The sequence below is a fragment of the Muntiacus reevesi genome, unplaced genomic scaffold, assembly GCF_963930625.1.
Source record: "Muntiacus reevesi unplaced genomic scaffold, mMunRee1.1 SCAFFOLD_33, whole genome shotgun sequence".
NCBI classification, from domain to species: domain Eukaryota; kingdom Metazoa; phylum Chordata; class Mammalia; order Artiodactyla; family Cervidae; genus Muntiacus; species Muntiacus reevesi.
In genome coordinates, this window is record NW_027078014.1 from 2,057,314 (window position 1) to 2,062,026 (window position 4,713).

Consider the following 4,713-nt stretch of genomic DNA (forward strand, 5'->3'; position numbering starts at 1 on the left):
GGACTGGGGTCCCTCTGCTCTGAGGGTCCCTTGGCGCCAGGGTCCCTCTATTCTATGTCCCTCCAGGGCAGGGTCCCTCCATCCTGGGGGGCCTCAGTGCCGTGGTCTCAAGTGGTATGGCTGCCAAGGAGAACTGGGTTGTGTGCGGGGTGGGGGACATGGGTGGTGGTCTTTCAAAGGGTGTTGAATGTCATTTGCTGCAGTAGCATTTAATTTAATCCTTGTAGCGGTGGATGGCAAGTACCTATGTGTAGCTGACAATATTCATATGAATCTTTGCTTTTTCTTTTAATTTGGATTGGGTGGGGACGCTGTGACTTCCTTTCCCATTTTTCCCCATGTTTGATCCTCATATTTGTTTTTCTCTGTCATGACTCTCTACAGAGAACACAGTACCATTTCTGCTACTAGTTTATGTTAATATTAATTTTTTGCTTTTTCTTTTATTTTGGATGGAGAGAATCTATTATTTTCTTTCCCATTTTTTTATCCTTATGTTTTCTTGTTTTTCCATTATGACTCTTTGTAGAGGACACAGTACATTCTCTGCTACAAATTTATATTAGGGCTTCCCTGGTGGCTCAGTTGGTAAAGAATCTGCTTGCAATGCCGGTGACATGGGTTCGATTCCTGGGTTGGGAAGATCTCCTGGAGAAGGGAATGGCAACCCACTCCAGTCATCTTGCCTGGATAATTCCAAGGACAGAGGGGTCTGGTGGGCTACAGTCCACTGGATAGAAAAGAGTTGGAAACAACTGAACAACTTTCACTTTTCAATTTACGTTAAAGTTATTTTTTGCTTTTTCCTGTCTTATTTGTGTGGCTGACAGATGTTTCTTCCTTTCGTTCTCCCCGCTTGACTCCTTCTTGCCTTTCCTAGTACTGTTTCTGGGAGTGGGCACAGAACTTTGTGGGTCTTGTGTGTCCTCATGTCCAGCTTGGGAATGTGGAGCCTGGGTTGTTGAACCCACAGGGAGCTTCCACCCAGGGACTGCCTGAGAGGAGGATGAGGCTGGACTCTGCAGGGTCACCCCCCCCCCCCAACGACCACAATCTGGACCTGGGCTCTGTGCTCCATGTGACCAGTGACCCTGGAGACCCTGTTCCCAGAAGCAGGGCCTCAACCCTGGCAGCACCAACATTGTTGATTTCACAGTGGACGATGTGGCCCTCATTGGGCATCCTCAGTGCATGCCCAGCCCCTGAGCGGGGGGCCACACTCTGTGCCCAGCACAGGTGACCGACCTCTGTGTGCAGGTGCTGAGCATCACGAAGCAGCTGGATGCTGGCGTGAGGACCTGCGGATGGTGCACACAGAGCAGGACACCGAGGGGAACCTGCACTCTGGCCACATGGTGTGCATGATGTCCCTCGTGGAGGTGGGGGCGGGGGCAGGGTCTATGGATGGGAGTCCGCCAGCCAGGGACACCCACGTCTGATCCAGGCAGGATGTGGAGGGCCTTGGAGGGGATGGGCTCACGTCCACTCAGAGGGACATCTGGTCACTCCAGGCAGGAGAGGCAGACCTCTAAGGGGAAAACACAGGCCCACTCCAGTTAGAAGATGCTGACCTCTAAGGGGACGGATACACTCCTCCTGGCAGGAGAGGGCTGACCTCTGGCATCAGTCACTCAGAATTCCCGACCAACATGCATTTCTGAACTCACACCTCTACCCCTGACCTCTGGGGTGTCTCCCAGAATTTGGCTAAACCAGGTTCCTGACACGTCATTTCCTGTGTCTCATTTTGGGGTGTTGAGTCCATGCTCTCGACTGCTGGCCAGGTCACTTAATGTTTCACTCTGGCCTCTGTCCCCACCACAGAACCTAATGACCCTTGGGGACTGAAGGTTCTGTCCCGACCTCACTGTGAATGTGCCCTGCTGGCCTCCCACACTCCCTGGAGTAGAGACCTCTCACAGTATTATAAGCACTGCTGTCTGCTGCTGTGCACACACGCACACACACATGCATATCTGTGCACACACAGACCCTGAACACATGCACACATGTGTTTGCAACTGTACCTATAGGAGCGTGTACATACACACACAGAAACACACACACAGACCCCCCAGAGCAATGCCACAGCTCCTCACTGCCACTCAGGAGAGGCTGGGTCCCTTGGGAGCAAGCGCCATGCTTTATGTCTTTCTATGTCAGGAACCCCCAACCCATCTGTAGAGAGACTGTGCTGGGGGAAGTCCCCACCCACATCCCTCTCTCTCTCTCACTACAAGGCCCCTCCCCTCCATCCCCTCCCAGAACGCCCTCCTGGAGATCTCGGAGTGGCTGGAGAACCACCCCCAGGAGGTGGTTATCCTGGCATGCAGGAACTTCGAGGGCATGATGGGGGACCTGCAAGAGAACCTGATGGGCTGCATCAAGAACATCACTGGGAACATGCTGTGTCCCCGTGGGGTGAGCAGGGGCCACAGGCTTCCCATGCTCTTGTCAGCGGGAACACTAGGCTTCACTGTAATCCGACTATCTGCTCGCTGCGTGAAGCTGATTCAGACTCCAGGTGATGCCGCTCACAGAACTCCAGTAATCCACCCACCACTGTCTCGACTCAAACACCCCAGTAACCAGCCCATCACTGGTCACAGGCATGCCCAATAATCCACCCTGCCCGGTCTCTATTCAGGCGCTCCCCAAATCCATCAATCACGCCTCAAGATGCCCCAGTAATCCACCTGCCATTTCCTATCACAAATCCCAATAATCCACCCACCTCTGTTTCCACTCAGGTACATACCACAATAATTGACCCATCACTGCTCAAGACACCCAAGTAATCTACCCACCACTGTCTCCACTCAAACACCCCAAAAATCTACCAGTCACTGCTCAAGACACCCCAATAACCCACCCATCATCTTCTCCACTCAGACACCCCAGTAATCTACCCACTAGTGTCTCTACCCAGACATGCCATTATTCCACCCATGACTGTCTCTTCTCACAGAGAACCCAATAACCAGTCCATCACTGCTCATAGACACCTCAATAATCCACACACTGCTGTAGCTTCTTGGACACCCCCAATACCTGATGCATTGTGTCACAAGGCAGCCCAATAACCCCTGTGCACACGTCTCATGGGCACCTGGATGATTCTCCCCACAGGAGGTGCTGAATCTACGCCAGCTGTGGTCCCAGGGCCAGCAGGTCATCCTGTCATACAAGGACGAGGCATCCATGAGTCAGTATGCAGAACTGTGGCCCGGTATCCCCTACTGGTGGGGGAACCAGGTGAAGCACCTAGACCTTGTCCACTACCTGGAGCACATGAAGAGCTGCAGCCACCCAGGTGAGTGCCACATTCATATCAGGACACCTGGTCACACGCATGTCCTAGCACATGGGGCTGGCTTTGGGTTCAAGAGGAGAAATGAAACAGGACATACCGGGGGATGTTATTCTGTTCACCGCCTGGGGACCATGGCATGGACATCCTTGGGGATGTTACTGTGTCCACCACAGGGGGTCAGGATGTAGACAGGATGTGAACATCCGTGTGGACGTTATTGTGTCCACCACACGGGGTCAGGACTTGGACATCTCTGGGGTGACTGTCCAGCCCGCCTGCCCTCTGTAACAGGAGAAATTCATCAGTCAACACCCCTGTGAGTCCCTGCTGTCTGAACTTTGGTCTCTGTCGGACATCTGAATCTCTGGTCATGGAGGAGGCCAGAGTCGGGGTGGGTGATGGCACAGCTTGGGCAGGTGTGCCATCACCTGCCAGGTGATGACTGTGTGGGCAGGTGACCCCATGGGTTAAGGGTCACATGGGCAGGAGATGTGTGGGTTGGTGACCTCATGGGTGGGTAAGTGTGTGGGTGGGTGACCAGTTTGAGTTCCTGCCTGCAGGGTGGGTTACCATGTGAGTTGCTGACCCGGTGAGTGGGTGACCGCGTGGGTGGGTGATGGTGTGAGGGGGTAATTATGTGGACAGGTGACCGCATGACCTCACAGGTTAGTGACTCCATGGGTGGGTGACCAATCATGTGAGTCGGTGACCACACGGTTTGGTTGGCCACATGACTCCATGGGTTAGTGACTGCACACGTGGGCACCGGACGCCACATCTCGCACCATGAACTGCAGGCCCTCTCTTGTCCCAGGCAGGGTGTTCATGGCCGGCATCAACCTCACGGAGAACCTGCACTTTATACTCATCCACCCGGCCTGGTCCCTGGCTCCACTACCTTTGCGCATTGGTGCGGGGCCACTGCCTGGGGTCAGCTGCCGGCTATACCAACACCATTGAAAGCGACTTCATCTGGGCTGTCGGGCTTGTTGGCGATGTCATCAAGTGGAACCGGAAGCTGCTTCGGGCTGATGGACGGTGCGTGTGTGGAGCTTGGCAGCGCAGAGGCTGCATCTCAGTCACGTCCTGTGATGTGACCAGCCTGAACCGGAAGCCGCCTCGGGGCTGACGGACAGCGCACTGAGGGGCTGGGCTTTGCGGAGGCGGCTCCTCATTCGCATCCTGTGACGTTACTGTGCTGAACCGGAAGCTGTCTCGAGGCTGACGGACAGCGCGTGGGTGGAGCTCAGCAGCGAGGAGGCTGCGTCTCAGTCACATCCTGTGCCATCACCGGCCTAAACGGGAAGCCGCCTTGGTGCTGACAGACGGTGCGTTTAGGAGCTGGGCATTGCGGAGGCTATTCTCAGCCCTGTCCTGCAGGGCTGGTCATCTGTCCGCCC

General features: G+C 54.7%; 1 pseudogene; it reads left to right on the forward strand.

Moving 5' to 3' along the window:
• Window positions 1–1,006: 1,006 nt before the first annotated feature.
• LOC136155391 (PI-PLC X domain-containing protein 1-like) lies at window positions 1,007–4,442 on the forward strand (annotated as a pseudogene).
• The last annotated feature ends 271 nt before the right edge of the window (window positions 4,443–4,713 follow it).